A 17,346-nucleotide genomic window follows, 5' to 3' on the forward strand; every position below is an offset into this window, starting at 1 on the left:
AATAGAGCTTCATGTAAATGTATGTGTTCTAAGAACTTTACCAGCCCTGATGTACAGGAGACAACTTGGAATCATCCAGGACTAACTCACATTTATTGGATATAAGATTGGGAAATGCATCTTTAGCCAGCATTCGTTTAAATGGCAGGCCTCTGATTATTAATTTAGAGTTGTTAATTTGTGGGAGACTCAGAAAGTATGCATGGATAGGTCCCGGTATGCTGCCTCCAAGTCCACACAGCTGACAAGTTAAGTCAGTCTAATTCTTTTCTCTCCTGATCCTTAATATTGTTAATACTTGACCAAACCGACTTTTCACGTGAATGTATATAACACTACTACACAGTGCTTTTTTGATTCTACATTCGGTTTTACATACTTTTGTCTTTCATCCTCACAGTAACCCTCTGAAGTAGACACAGTAGGAGTTACTATCCCTGTTTTCCAGATTAAAAAAACTCAATCTCAGAAAGAATGTGATGGAAATTGAATAATGGTATATGTGAAAAAAATTCTACATTAAAAAAACACAGTCGAAGGCCGGGCGCTGTGGCTCACGCCTGTAATCCTAGCTCTTGGGAGGCCGAGGCGGGCGGATTGCTCAAGGTCAGGAGTTCAAAACCAGCCTGAGCAAGAGCGAGACCCCGTCTCTACTATAAATAGAAAGAAATTAATTGGCCAACTGATATATATATAAAAAATTAGCCGGGCATGGTGGCACATGCCTGTAGTCCCAGCTACTCGGGAGGCTGAGGCAGAAGGATCACTCAAGCCCAGGAGTTTGAGGTTGCTGTGAGCTAGGCTGACGCCACGGCACTCACTCTAGCCTGGACAACAAAGTGAGACTCTGTCTCAAAAAAAAAAAAAAAAAGAAAAAAAAAAAAAACACACAGTCGAAATGAAAGATTTTTCCACTTGTTGGTATCATTTACTTTTATTATTTTCTGACTGGTGAATCGTGTGGTTGAAATTGTTATCCAAGTGTCTTCCCACCTTAGCACAGTGAGTTTACCATACCACCGAACAGGTTTTTTTAAAAAAATTCCCTTTCCATATTGGTAGAATATAGGTAAAATCCTGAAACAGTTGAAAAATAAAATATGTTTTTACTAGACCGATTCGATGGGCAATACTGCAAGAATATCAGCTGTTTTAATGGAAAGTAAATATTGAATTATGCAAATGTAGATGGTTGTGTTTTGTTACATTTCTAGTTGATTTCCTTCCAAGGCCTTCTGATTAGTAAAGCACAGTCTAGTAAAGCCTTCTGATTAGTAAAGCACAGACATCCTGTAAGAGGATGGTCAGATTGGTTTGAGATAACTCCCCCTTAATCTTTGCCCAAATCCATCCAATTGTCTTAGTGTGGGTACATAATATGAAATATAAAATATGTCTAGGGAAAGCTCAGCTCGCAAGTTCTCAAGGCAGTAGAACATTGACTGATAATTTGAAAAAGTATATAAGGTAGAAAATAAAACCCGACTCATACACTCAGGGTTGCTTGTTAGGGTTTGGGCATCTGAAGAAGAAACGATTTCAAAGGCTGATTGGAGATTCCATTCTAAAGATATATTTGCACAATCATTGAAAGTTTCAATTTATTCTTCTGGATATGTTTATATATGTATGGTACACACATTTTTCCATTGAATAATATAGTCACTAATGTTTAAAAGATGTGATTGACAGAACCAAAAAAAATCTGTTATAAAAAGTCAGTAACCAGCTGAAAGTGGAGGCATATACAACCTCATTGCTGAAAACCTGGAATTTTTTTCAGGCACACATTGGAAGATCAGAGCTCATCTGCAATGTGCTCAATACTTTAAATGCCTGGAGAATACTAGCTGTTTGTCTAACCGAGCTTCAGTTAGAGTGGTGCAATGACATGGGAGTATTCTCCAGCTCTTTCTTACTGTCCGTTCTTGGCTCTGAGGGCAGAGTCCAAGTCACTGAAAAGTTTCAGAAGGGAGTCGGAAGGCATAATTCCATGTATTCATTTTAATCAGAGAGACATAAGAGAACAAGGCTTCTGTGGTAGAAAATAAAAGCAATAACTTTTTTTTTTTACCAGTATGATTAACCTCAAAATAGCTGCTAACAAATATCACATAAATATCCTTCAAAGAGGTGGCTAAAACAACTGGAAGTCTCACATAAAACTTCATTACTTGTGGCCCTTACCCAGGATATCCCCAGTCCCTATTTTGTTTTTTGTTTTGTTTTGTTTTTATTTTTGTTTTTGTTTTTTTGAGACAGAGTCTCACTCTGTTGCCCGGGCTAGAATGCCGTGATGTCAACCTAGCTCACAGCAACCTCAAACTCCTGGGCTCAACCAGTCTTTCTGCCTCAGTCTCCCTAGTAGCTGGGACTACGAACATGCACCACCATGCCCAGCTAATTTTTTCTATATATTTTGAGTTGTCCAGCTAATTTCTTTCTATTTTTAGTAGAGATGGGGTCTTGCTCTTGCTCAGGCTGGTCTCAAACTCCTGACCACAAGTGATCCTCCCACCTTGGCCTCCCAGAGTGATAGGATTACAGGCGTGAGCCACTGCACCTGGCCACCAGTCCCTATTAATCACAGGAAAAGTACAAAGCTGAAAGCCTAATTACATATGCCAACATGAAGTTCATGTTGATGTGGGGCCTCACATTGGACTTATTACTTGATGGATACTCAATAAAAATTAGTTGAAAGAAAAAAAAAAGAGGAAGGGAAAGAGGAGAAGGAGGAAGAGGAATGAAAGCAATCTTTCATTCAGGCCCCTTGGGAAGAGAGCTTCTCTTAGACGGAGGTGGCCTGGGATTGTTGCTCATACTGCCCAACACAATTAAGGGCTCCTAGAGGAGCTACTACGCATTTTACCTGACAATGAAGGCTTCGATCCGTGGAAATAGAACAAGAGTTCCTTTTGTGAACTAGATTTTTTTTAAAAAGGCTGAAGAGGAACCTAGTGAGAAATGTTATTCAGAGTGTGTAAGAAAGAAAAAAAATGAGATTCACATCACAGCAGAAAGAGGGAAAAAAAAAAAACCCTCAGAATGTCCTCCACTTCCGAAAGCATATTTTACCTTTTTTAAAAGAGTTAAAACAGCTTCTAAAGACACTAGACCTCCTAACTGCACAATTTTCCCCAAGTTAGAAACAAATCTGTTTGATATAAAACTATTAACAAAAACATGTACAATATCTGTTTTCCAAATATCCCTTCTCTAAACTTCTCATTCTCTTGTCTTGTTGACCACTCTGATGAATTTATCTGCATCTTCTGTCCTCAATGAACTGCACATATATTCACTTCCACTTCTATGGAAGGTTCTTTCTTGTCAATGAAGAGAACATGACATCATCTTCACCCTTCCTACATGCAGAGCAGTTGTCTTCTTGTCTTTGCACCTTTCTTCAAAGGCCCAATTTCTTCCCTCTTAATCATTTCACTTCTCTAGCAAAATGTTCTTTTACATGTGCCAATGATGTAACCCATTTCAGGAGCATTTGACACAGATGAAGGATCAGACTTCAGTTACAGACTCACCCACTGATGCTTTGCCTATAATTAGCAGCTTTTTTTAAAAGGTCTGGTCTTTGGCAGCATGATATCATTAATTCTTGTCAGCTCTCCTCAGAGGAGGCAGGTGTCAAATGTTACAGGGTCAGTTTTATAGAGAACTATGTCAAGGTCACAGGAAGTTTACTGTAGTCACATGCTACCCCCAGAGCATAGCAGAGTCAGGAATAGACCCTAATGATTGTGGATTGTGTTTAGCTGCCCTCCCAAACTATTCATCTCTACACCACACTGTCATCATGCTTTCCAGTACTGAGCACCTATATACCATGCCCCCCACAGAACTCAGGATCTCTGTCCTGGTTCTAGAGAAGGAAAGAGAGAAACAGAATGCATTCGAAGAGAATGGATCAGATGAAGAAACCTATGCCAGACAGGTGCAGTGATTCCTCTCAGTTAGTAAAAAGACTTCACATAGGAACAGCTCTCCTGAACTTACACTCCAGTCTGCATTTTGAGAGAGAGGGACTGTGTTTGACTACAGATAAGAACAGTCTCCTCACTCTTGTTTTCCTCACTTGGTCTTTTCCGAAGGGAAGATCATTCTGTCACTAGGCCTCTGACAAATTCTTTTAACAGATAGTAGACTTCAGACTGCACAAAGCCTATGACAGAGGCTGAACCATTGATCAAAAAAATATTTCGTCTGACTTTCATTTCATATAAGAAAGAGATGACATGGTAATTCTAAAGTCAACTTCCCACAACCTTAAAATGTATCCATTTTTAAAATGTGACTTTATTACATACAAGTTAACTTTTGTGATGGTTGCCTCAAAGTAAAACTACAAATATTAAATAAGACATACTAATCAATAACAAAATATTATAAGCAGCAGTATTATATCATGACATTGAAAAACTTTAATAGTACAGAGATTTTCTTCATAAAAGTTCAAAGTAATTCCCACCTATTGTCTATGTTTCCTTATAAAAACCTTTTGATGTAAAAAATACATCAATCATTAGCCCCATTTTACTGATGCTATAATTAGTCTTATATGACATCATCACATATAGTAAGAAAAGCCAGGTTAAAATTTAATTCTTCAGACCTTATTCTAGTGCTTTTACCACGAATTGTTTCTTTAAAATATACCCTTGAAGATTTTTTCTAATATGATAATTATTCTGAGAAGAATTTTGTAGTTGTTCTAAATGAAGAAATGTAATTTGCAGTACAGTTGCATAGCTGATTTTAGTTGTAGTAATGAAATATTAGAGAATTTAGCTGTTATTTACATAACTATATATCTTTCAGTTTATTATAAGAGAAAGTAGAAAATACAATTGTACCTTTCTCTGGCCTAAGAAGTAAAATAACATCTCCTTATTTAAAAATATGCATTTCGGGGTTTCCAGCATATTTATGATAAAAACATTTTTACTATTAGGAGAAGCTAATTAGAAATAAACTTGATCACTTAAATCGAGATGATTAAATATTATAAAGGCTAGGCCTGACAAGAAATATTATAATTTTGCCTTTTAAAAGTAATATAAACACAAGGAGCTCTGATCCTCAGCAGTAGGTGAACGTTAGCTCAACCATGTCCAATGTAGTGATTAAAAGAGAAGACTCCATGTCCTGCTTGGCAACATTCTTACTCTATGATTCTGAGCAACTCCTTCAGCCTGTCTGAAACCCAGTTTCCATATTTGTCAAATGAGACCTCTTTCAGCTGTAGCTCCCCTGAATTTCAGGTATTGCTTTCCCCAGCTAAAATCTGGGCAGTGAATTATAATCATAAGTAGCTGAGTGCTGTAGCTTCCAAAGCCTCCCCAGAACATCCATACCTTCAAGTCACCGACAATATTTACAACTGCTTGCCCTTGCACAATTTCATTTGTCAAAGTTGGGAAAGCTCTTTGCCATCAGGTCAATGACAATATGTCAGTTGCTCTGAGGGGAATAGAGGGAATTTGTCATTTCCCAGTGGAAACATCGCATCAGTGGTATTGTCAGAGTAAGAATTGATTTTTAAATAGAGAAAATGTACAGTATAAAAAGACTTATAAAACTTGAAACTCTGATCTTTAGGTTAAAAAATTGGAATTTAACATACCGTACTTGTTGGAAATCAAAAATGAGATCTTTCCCTTTTATAGCATAAATTGAAATTTTTCCTTAATTAAATAATGTGACCAAGATTTTCTGGGGGGTGAGTGATACGAAATCAATGAATAATTGAAAGAAAATGTTCATAGGAGCCAATTTAAATGAGGCTGCCTAAAGCAGGGAAGAAAATTGAGGCAGTGAATGTTGTAAGCATAAATTCTAGGGCAAAAGATGTATGGGCATAATTCAGAAAGGGATCTAAATGCCAAAGGGAATTTTTTTTTATACTGGATGAATTATTTTTATTTCAATAAAGTGGTCCATTTAAGATTAGAGTTAAGTCTACACAGAAAGATTCCAGCAAATCATACTAGCCATATTTTTTATTCTGCTTTTGACCTCAATGTACAAGACTGCCATGGCTGAATATACATGGGGAATTCAAACATTTTGAAGCCAAAATTCCTGAGTCACTTTAGAATGTGGACAGCTCTACGGTCATATATTTCAACCTCCAATATAGCTTTGTATTCAGAAGCACTGATCTGACTCTTCAACAGAGACATCCAAATTTGACTTTACCAGACATTTTCAGAGGGGAGTCCCATGGCTTAGAAGGTAAACCAGGGAGGATCCAGTCAGGAGATAGAAACCACACAATCATTTCAACAAGGAAGGTTGAATACAAAAAATTATTAACTATTTGCAGGGGGTTCACTACTAAGAAAGAAAGAAAAAAAATACCATACACTAAAGAATCTAGGACTGAGAGAGTACCCAAAGGAGAAACACATTTTGAGGTGGATTCCTCTTCGCAAGCCTGGGTTCGAATCTCGTTGGAGAAGGTGTGATTGCAGATCATGGATGGTGGAGAAGGCCACTGTGTTGCCAGGCTGAGACTGGCAGGAAGGGGACAATCCGGAGCTGGCCAGCAGGAAACCCCTACCAGGGTATAAGTGGGCTGAGGGGGGCAGTGAGAGAACCAGTGGCCAGAAGTTGGGATCTTACACACTGCCGATCACACACACACACACACACACACACACAGAGCAAACATAAAAAGGAACACTAGAGCTAGAAGAGAAGCCCCTTCCTCCTACAGTGTGCCTGCAGCACCTTCTACTGGCAAAGGAGAAATGTTTGCATGATCTAGCTCTAGCATCACAAGCAGGGCAAGGAAGAGTGGATTTTGAGCCCAGAGGCAATAATTTGTGACAACCAGTGCAGAAGGCGAGAGGCATTCTGATTGTTACTTACCTATCTATGGCCATCTTTTCCTGTGGTGGCCTGGTATTTGACCCTATCTACCCCTGCTTGCCCACACTCGAATTATCCTGGCTTCTCAGCCCAACTCTAGGTGGCTGGTGGCAGGGAGATAGGGCAAGGGAAGCCACATTCTTTTCTTGCCACGGTGGTGGGTGGTGTCAAATTCCTGCAACTGAAGACACAAAAGAGACTGAAGAGCACAATGTTCAATGTGCAAACTTATCTTCTGAAATAAAGACTTTCTGTTAAATACTGTGAAATTTATTAAATACAGCCATTGCTTCTTTTTTCAACAAATTTCCTGCAACCAAATCTATGTTCTCTCTTTCTCAACCCCTCCTCTGATGATGAAATCTACTGTCTGATTTTTAGTACTCTTAGAAATGCTATTTATTAATAAGCATTTCTTCCTATGGCCAAGAACTCCAGAATATGTCTGGCCAATAACTTGTACTCTCTTCCCTGTAAGTCTAAGGAAGTGATACGCAAGGCACAACGGCAGAGTGGCATCAAAGCTATCAGACAGTAAAAGGTATGACCAGAGCTGGGGGCTTCGACTTAAAGTCCGTGCGAGAGTCTCATAGGCTTTAGATCAACCAGGTCCACTTTCTGAAATGTCCATAGGTCTTGCTGTGCCAAAGGGTGGGAGTGAGTTTGCACTGGGTGAGGCAGGAGATTCAGTCTGAGATAAGTAAGCAAAAATGGCAGACCAACCTTGAAAAGATAAGAAAACGCATGATTTACCTTACTTAAAACATCTTTATTATAAAAATAGAGCAACATAGGGCTGTATTTTGGTTTAATGTTTTATCAGTCTGTGAAATCTAGTTTTATTGTATTTTGTGCCTGTTGGTCTTCCAAGAATTGGCTGTTGACCAGCTTTTGTAATATATATTTCCATTGTCCATCTAATTAGAGCAAAAGTGTTTCACAAAGAATGGAAATAATACAGTTTTCCCCAAGTTATGGTAATGCACGTAAACTTCTTTTTCTTCTCTCTACCTCAGTGCTTCTGGTGCCACACAGTTTCTGCTGCCTCATGGCTTCTGTCTGCTCACTCCCTTTTCTCTTGTAAATTTGAGATTTTATTGTATGACCAGTAGTTATCTTTCATTTCTGAGCAATTTCATTTCCTGTCACATCTGTAAGCTTTTCAAAGGGAGGGATCATTTCCACCATTCTTAGGTTTGGCCTGCCATGCCATAGTCAACCCGCACATTGTAGACATTCATTAAATATTGTTGAAGTGAACATAGAAAACATTTGAAGAACTTCTCACATATCTACACACTGTTGCTCTTCCTATTCTGTCCAGAAGAGGGCAGTGATTCACATTTGTCTCTAAATTAAAGACTCCTACCTACCCCTTCTCTACCCTAACTGCCACCACATGTTGAAGAAGCTCAAATTTAAGCAATATTCCATACATTCCAAATCCAGCTCTAAAAGTGTCTGGTTGTTCACGGTAAAATCCAAATAGCAAATCCCAAATAACAAGATTTGAACCATCATAGGATCCTGAACAGGAAAATAGCTGATTCTTATTAAATAAATAGATGTCGACCCAAGTGAATGACTGAGGCAAAAATCTCAATCAGTGGAGGTTTACTAAGGCAAGATTCTGAGGAGGAGTCTGGGAAAAACATGAACGGCAGACAAGCTGTGGCTGTTTTTCTAAAGAGGAAGTTGGAACCTTCAACATCTATCTTAAAATCATACAAAGAGAAGGAGAGCAGGGAGGAGGGGGAGGGTGCTGATGAGACAGAGTGGTTACATTCTTGTGAGGCCCAAGAAATCTACTTTTTACATAAAATAAGGGAATGTTACAAGAGAAAAAGGGAGTGAAGGAAGCATCACTTATGTAGATGTCCTTGGGTAGGTGGAAGAATGTCTGATTCTGTCTTGTCTCCAGTTCTGTTACCTGTAAGATAAACTTATAATTCATTATTAGTGTGGAATTGGATAGGCTTTAACTTTAGGTACTAAACACAGGTATAATCTGCATGTCCCTGCTTATGGGAGGTTAGCAAGGAATTTCCTTCATGAATGATCTGTGGGGCCAGTTCTTCACAGGTACCTGAGGATTTTTACCTTCTCTTTTGAGTAAGGAGTTGGGTAGTGGCCTGAGATTTTGATTTTCTTTTTACATAGACAATGAAATCAACTTGGTAATTTTATTGAAATATTTGTTTTCTCCATTATCTTTTTATGAGTATAGAAGGTTTCAGAAGAGGGAGATTCATTCTGCTACTCTGAGGTCAATGTAATTCAAATGCAAACATTAAATAGGTAATCAAATCATTACACATTACATTGTATATTAGTATGAAAGATGTTTGAAATGTATCCTAAAATTCATCATAGAGTGAAATTGTGTTAGGAGGACTCATTTAGGTTGCTGGCATTTGGTTTATTCTAGGTCAGGGGGTTTATTGTAAGGATATTTTGGGACACGATAATCAGACCCCATGGAAGAACAAAAATTGGGAAATCCTTCCAATTTCAGTCTATCTTTTCATCTCAGCAGCAAGCCTCTGTGGTTCCCTACCTCAGACCCCTGCCATTTGGGTGACTCTACTTTTCCGTGATTATTTTGTCCTTGCATCTACCTACTGATATCTTTGCATTCTTTTTCTTTTCTCTACCTCATTGCTTCTGGTGCCTCACAGTTTCTGCTGCCTCATAACTTCTGCTTACTCTTTTTTCTCTGGGTATCTTTTGTTTTCTGCCCAAACTGTGACTTTGTCTTTGTCTCATATTCAAAGTCCCCAAAAGAGAGTGTCTAACCTGCCCAGTCAATCACTAGCCCTGTGTTGGGTAGAGTGTTCATGCTGAGTCACTTCCAGGGCCCTAGCCCAACTAAGGACTGACTGCCCAGGCTGTCGAAGGCCTGCCATAGTCCATGAACTGTGGCCAGAATGGCAGAGTAATGAGACACAGAGCACAGCAATCTCGGGACCCCTCAGGAAGGGGATCTGGGTATGAAAAACATTCTGAGATTTCCCCAAACTGGGCAAAGTAATTGGCAAACACTGTGTTCTTCTTTAACTTTAGGTACTAAACACAGCTATAATCTGCATGTCCCTGCTTATGTGAGGTTAGCAAGGAATCTCCTTCATGAATGATCTGCGGGGCCAGTTCTTCACAGGTGCCTAAGGATTTTTACCTTCTCTTTTGAGAAGAAAGTTAGTAACAGTCGTATGTAGGAAGGCAGTTAGTTTGTCTAGGAAGTTAGTAACAGTCATATGTATGTCTTACTTCACCTATGAACCTTCTGCTCCACTTTATCTCGCTGATGCTGGTGTTTGTCTTTGTTTGAGAGCTTCAGGAGAATAACAGTGTTTCAGGCTCCATTTAGTATACTAACTATAAAGTATTGAAATAGAAAAAACTCTCTTTGTTATGCATTTTGCAGAAAACAATCAAGTAAGCAAAACTTTGAAAAACAAAATGTTTCCCCACTTGGAAGCCATCCAAGTGAAACCACATTGTTAGTTCAGAGTAAGTACTTTAGACTCTTACTGTTCTGAGAAATGGGGCAGACATTTCTCAGAATAGTATTCTTAGAGAGATGCTTTGGTAGAAGGGAGATAACCACATTCTCCTGAGAGAAATGATGTTGTACTTCAATGGATAGTATTAGGTTTTCTTTTAAAATTCTTACAAAGGAACCAATACTAAAAGTTTGCTCTAGTCCTCTAATCCCATGGGTTTTTTTTTTCTTTTGTTACTCTTTTTTCTAAGTTTTTTTCAGTCTTTTCTCTTGACATTTTGTGGTTTTTCAAAGAGTGTTGCCAGAGATAACATGATTTTTAATGCAAATAGGAAAACTGCCCCAATGAAATGAACTAGAATCAGGCCATTCAAGTCAGACATCCGCATATCTTAGTTTTTTCCTTTCTCTAAAAAAAGTTCCTTATGCTTCTGTATTTTACTTACCCTTCTTTCTTTTTTTTATTTCTGCTTATATTTGGTTTCCTTTATTTTCTAAATAATATGCATTTTAAAACCAAATGCTTTCCATAAAAGTCACCATATTTTACTTGGGAGGCTAAGATGAAAGAATCACTTGAGCCCTAAAGTTGAGGCTACAGAGAGCTCTGATCCTACCACTGCACTCCAGCCTGGGTGACGTGACAGAGCAAGAACCTGTCTCTAAAGAAAGAAATCATTATATTTCACAATTCTGGGTACAAGCCTAAATGTAACAAACCCAATATGATGCACAATACTTGAATTATGTTGCCATGATAATGCCATGCAGAAAATGGGGGAGCTTTTTTTTCTGTTCTTTGAATGTTCTTTCATTTACCAGAATGAAAACTTAAATTTCAGTCTTAGAGTTGTTTTTCAATCCCCATACACACCCCCCGCGCACACACACACATGAATTCTCTTACACAAAGATAGGCTCAGAAATGCAGCCTGAAGGATACAAAACAGAAGACCTGAAACTTCCTTATTTCCATGCGATCTCTGGCCTTCACTTGGTTAAAATCTCTCACCGATGTGGAGCAGCAGTCCCCAACCTTTTTGGCACCAGGGACAGGTTTCATGGAAGATGATTTTTCCATGGCGGGGGAGGAAGGGTGCAGAGCTCAGGCAGCCCGGTCCCAACAAGCCATGGACCAGTACTGGTCTGCAGCCTGGGGGCTGGCAGACCGCAGCTGTGGAGGACTGGTTTTTGCTCGTGATCCTTTCAAAAGGTGACTCATTCATGCTGCTTTCACCTCATCGGGCTGGGGACTCCCCACGCAGGTACTGAAGGCAGATACAAATAAAGGTCAACTTTCACTCAGCTCTACTCCACTCCAGCGATTCAGTGCCTTAGCAACCCGCGCCAGGAAATCCCCAACGGTGCAGGGTGGGAACGGGGAGGGTGCAGGGTGGCTACGACTTATTTCACCTCCATCACTTGTGACTCTATTACTTACAAAGATCCTCCAAACCTAAAATATTTGGCTATCTCGCCACTGTCTTATCCTAGAATAATTTATAAACAGATATTTGAGAAGTTGTCCATTATTGTATGTGCCTCCCACTCCCAGCCAAGAGATTGAAGTATGAAACTGAGGTATTTGAATGGTTACAGAGTCCTCAGAGTTTGGGTGGGATTTGCAAGCCAGGCATTCCTTACCTGCATGGAGCTGAAGGGGTGGGGAGAAGCCAAGTGAGAGACCCGGTTATTAATCCGAAGAGTCCAGACATGAGGCAGATAAGAGTAGGGAACACACAAGTGGAGCAGAACAGTAGGATCAGAATTTGGGTTACAGATCTATGAAAACAAAAGCTGTAGTCAAGCTATGATCAGAGGGCAATGGTGTCCTCAGATAACTCTGACTTCATTATACCATAATTATCATAAATTATTACCTCCTGAATGGGCTTTGGAAGCCATGACACATCCGGGCCTGACCAAATAAAATAAAAATCTCCACCCTCCTACAGATGGGAGGGGATAACATTCTCATTGGTGTGGGGAAACAAAAAACGCAAGAAAGAGGAAAGAAAAAGGGAACCCCAAGAGGCTCCGAGGCCACTGTCTGCTTGGACGTGTGCCCACTCTGACCCCTTCAGCTGTACTAGGTCCTGCTTGCTTTGGGGAGTGGGTTCACTAAATAAAACTTTCTGCTTATGCTTTTCTGCTTTGGTTTCCATTCTTTTTACTGGACCCAAGGACTGAGAAAAATCACATGCCATTAGCAGACAGATGTGCAAAAAACAGGTTGCTCACAACAGTAGGATGGGTTGGAAACTGGAGACTGGGTCAGAGAGCATTTCTCAGCGCAGTGCAGACAGGGGAGGAACCAAGGGCGAAAGCACCGTGCATACGTCATTCTTAATTCTAGAATTAACTGCTTCCTTTAATTCTTCGACTGTAAAAAAGGAAGTAATCAGATTAAACCTAAATATAAAGTCTTTCTTTGTCGTTACTGTTTTTCAAAGGCTAATTCAAAACCTAGTAGTAGGATCCTATTGAATTATTTTCCCGTTCTCTACTTTTTCTAACATATGATATTAGAATAAGTGGGAGTCCTTGGTAAACAGGAATTGAATTCCATGGAAGTCACAGCCCAACACAACACAGCATTCCAGAGAAGGCTCACATCACAGTTAGCTGAATGTCAGGCCATTTTACTATTTAGGAGCATTTTTGAGAGAAGAAAGGAGTGGAAACAAATTCAAAGGAAAGAAAAATTATTTGGGGTCATAAAATTCTCAATATTTAAAAAATGATGAATATTAACAGCAAAGGTAACTCATAAATTATTTTGAGAATCCTTACCATTTGGACCAGAAGTACAGCAGATGGATTATTAACCACGTCAGGACCAGCGTCAACTGTAGTTGACAGCCACAGATGAACGCGCACTTCGACTTTAGCCGACAGCCGTGATATGACTTTTCTAATTTTTCATTTATCAAAATAAAATTGTGAAAATTTAAAAATAACATAATGAAAACATATATGTATATGTTACCTATTCCGATATTTACATTACAAGTAAAGTGCCTTTAAAGTGAAACAAGCTTTCAGTGCTTTACAGCTTTCTTCATCACACAATAGCAAAACGGATTCGTTGTCAATGCACAGCACAGACTATCGTGGGGACCGTGAGCTCCGGCCGTGGGCAAGGTTTCGTGGCTGGTGAGCACCGCACCAAAGTGGTTAAGAAACTTATTTAAACAAACACAATCATTTAGGCTTGTTTCTTCCCATTGAGTACTCAAGAACTGCTTTATGTAAAACACCCCCACACTTGATCTATTCTGGCTTGTACCTCTGGGAGGGGTGAAAGAGGAAAAATGTAGGAAATCTTTTGTGGAAAAGCCTGTGTGTGCAGCCAACAAGGTCTGTGGATTTTGAGACTGATAGGATCAAACCTGGAAGACTACATTAGCCGCTTACAGCAGCATTCCAATGCGAAGGCCAGGGGCCTGCGGGGCAATTACCCTTACACTTTTATTATGACTACATTTGCATAACATTATTTTTTCTTAGTCTCAGAGAAGAATCAATTAAAGCTCGATTCTTTGGAAATTCTGCGAGTCACTAAACTAAGCACTGCCTCTCACCTTACTTATGAATGTCTGTCTTCCACTTCTGTTTATGATCAGGACTTACAGGAAATCTAGCTTTATCTAGGCATCTTATCTCCTTAACACTATTAACAAAGATGCTCCAAAGGAGTTTTGAATCTTCCAGATATCCCAGCTCATAAATATCTAGGCTGCCCTGACTTAGCATTGGAGATTCTTGGATTTATTTCTATTGTCAACTTATTCAGATGAAACTCATGAGACACTGACTTAGGGAACCAAACAAAAGGCAAAACTTTACTTCTATCCTCTTAGAGTTTTGTTTGTTTGTTTTTTTTAAGCTGGGCCCAAGAAATAAATAGACATAAGACAGATCAACAGGAGAAAAGCATAAAAATTTACTTAATAGAAGTTTTACACTGCGTGGAAACCTTTATAAGGAAACAAAGCCCCCAAAGAGTTGAAAACATATATACTCGCAAAGAATAGTAAAATGTGAAAAAGCAACTAAATTATTTAGGGAAGCTATAAGATAAAAGTTATTTTAATAAATTCCACACAGAATTCTCTCAACCTCAACTGCCTGTCCTTGATGATAAGAATGTTGCTTTCCTTCCAGCATAGGAAAGATGTCTTTCACATGGGAATTTTATCTTCTGCTTTGAAGAAAGTGTGAAGGTTAGAGTGATATTCTTGCAACTGTTGTTTTTCAGTTGCCTTTAACTCAAAATTGTCAATATGCCAGAGTGGCATATCTGAGGGTGCCATATTCTTAATTCCTTCAAAATGAACCTAAGTGTGTGGATTGAAAATAGCAATAGCCTTGGGAACATTTCATTGATATGACTATTTACAAAGAAATTCCTTACCAGAAGATGAAAAATATGGGATTAAACACTTTGGGAAACAAAATCCTAAAGCAAGATCTATTTGATCCTAAGCATTCAGAGACACATCGCAAGGCCAACCGGATTCTGGGTCCCCCTGCTTGGTGTGATTGTTAGTAGTAGTTCATGTCATAAATAAGATTTGGTCCAGACTTACCCTGACCTCTCAGTGATAGGGCAATGGTCATCAATCCTGGCTGCTTGATTAAATCACCTGGAACCTTCAAAAAATTCCTGATGCTCAGGGCTTACTTTTGATCAATTAAATGATAGTCTCTGGGAATAAGATGCACGCATCAGAACTTTAAAAATTCTCCCTGTGTGATCCTAATGGGCACCCACTGTTTAAAGCAAGGGTTTTCAAACTGTGTTCTGTGGAGTTCTAGGGTGATAACTGTAGAAGTAAGGCTGCTACTCTTCCAGACTCTTCCTCCAGATTCTTCCAGAGTTACCTCTCATTTTATCTCTTCTAAGTTTTTCAAATAAAATAAAATGTCACTTGAAAAAAATGGGGGAAACACTAGAGAGATTTGATAAAGGTTGGACAGTTTTGATTAAAACAAAGCCTACCCACCAGTTAGTCAGGATGGCTAACTTGTTGGGATGCAAACTACCTTGGGATAAGTAGGAAGAGAAGCTGCATTTTTGAGGACTTTCACTCCAAAGAAGATGGAAATTGATCAAACACCAGTTTGTAATCCTATACTTCTTTACTTCAAGCATAGGGTCAGTGAAACCCACTCATAGTCAGCCAACTGTTTAAGGAAGCAAGACTTTTTAAAACACTGATTACAATCCCTGATGTTTCCTCCATGACACAAAACCCCTGGGAGAAATAATCTTGTTTTATTGAAACCATTAGCAATCATTCCTGCAGAAGTACATCCCTTTCTGTTAAAATCTAGGAATAGGATATTGTTACAATGCAACTAGTCACCATTTTATAGGTTATGTACTCTGCCAAAGGATGCATACGTTAATATTTTTGAGTTACTGTTCTTAAGAAAAATTACTCAATATCATGAGTTTTTACTTTGCTTACTTGAATGATCCAGTGAATGTAACTAGGTAAATTAATTCATTTTCCCTACTTTAATCTTAATCTTATTTTTCATTACAACTCAAAATTGGTAAAGATTTTTGTCTAGCACTGATGTGGCTGTAGGTTCAGAAAATTTGAAGTTGTAAAAATATAGCTAGTCAGACAGCTATGCCAACTCATATATTCCTAAATATCGCAAAGATATCTTGTGACAGCTGGTTGTTTGAAAAAGGATACAAATAAAGTCCACATGTCACATCTGGTTAATTGGTCTCATGTGTCTCTTTTAGTCTCTTTCTCTTATGCCATGGATCTATGAAAAAACTGAGTCACCTATAAAATAGAATCTCTTATTGTCCAGATTTATCTAGTTGCATTTTTATGGTGTTAACTGCCTTATTTTCTGTTGTTTCTATTTCCTATAGTTATATCTAAATACTTGATTAGGTTTAATTTTTTTTTAGGAGACAATATTTTACAGATGGTATTGTGTACTTACTATTGCCTTTCATCACAAGGCACATAATATCTGATTGCCATTTTTAGGGATTTTAGAGATGCCAATATAGATGAGTGGCTTCAAGTTGTACAAGGCTTGATCCTGTCTTGCTTCTACCTAATAGTTTAGAATTCATTATTTATTGTCTAGATCCATTATGTTATTAGGGATTGCAAAATGTTTATCTACTAATTCTGAAAAGCTCTCCAAACAATAAAATAATCAGTAGAGAGATAATAAAATTCATATGCATAAAATACTAGCTTTTCACATACTCAGATGACAATCACTTAGAAGATATAATAGGAAAAAGAAACCACTTGCAATAATAAGAAAGAATAATACCTATAAATATAGTTTACAAGAAACACTCAAAACTTAGGTAAACTTTAAAATATTTCTAAAAGACAAAAGGTATCCTTGAATAAATGGAAAGGCACCCCAAGTTCTTGAGCAGATTGATACAATGTAATGAAGATGTCTAATTCAGTAGATCTGGGGTGGAGTCCAAGATTCTGAATTTCTTCAAGTCTGACTTTCCCAGAATGGCCTGCTCTGTGCTTTAGACTTACCCTGTACGCTTTGAATTTAGACATGAGACTAGCAACAAAGAAGCAGTCAAGCGTGAATGGCAGCCAGGTGCACAAAGCTTCATCTGTATTTACAGCCACTCCCCATCACTCGCATCACTGCCTGAGCTCTGCCTCCTCCTCCTCCTCTTCTGTGGAAAAATTGTCTCCCATGAAACCTGTCCCTGGTGCCAAAAATGTTGGGGACCACTGCTTTAGAGCAATTATTCTCAAAATGAAGTCCCTAGACCAATCGCATCAGCATCACCTGAGGACTTGTTAGAAATGCAGATTCTCTCGCCTCTCCCAGACCTATGGAATCAGACACTGTGGAGGTGGGATTCAGCAATCTGTATCTTAATAAGCCCTCCAGGTGATTTTGGTATGTGCTAAAGTTTGCAAACCGCT

The 17,346-nt window shown here is 38.7% G+C and overlaps 1 protein-coding gene across 1 annotated transcript in view; it reads left to right on the plus strand.

Moving 5' to 3' along the window:
• TRAPPC3L (trafficking protein particle complex subunit 3L) overlaps nucleotides 1-17,346 on the plus strand; it is a 39,114-nt gene that overhangs the window by 7,133 nt on the left and 14,635 nt on the right. The window lies entirely within an intron of this gene.

Source organism: Microcebus murinus, chromosome 5 (assembly GCF_040939455.1).
Source record: "Microcebus murinus isolate Inina chromosome 5, M.murinus_Inina_mat1.0, whole genome shotgun sequence".
Classification (NCBI taxonomy): domain Eukaryota; kingdom Metazoa; phylum Chordata; class Mammalia; order Primates; family Cheirogaleidae; genus Microcebus; species Microcebus murinus.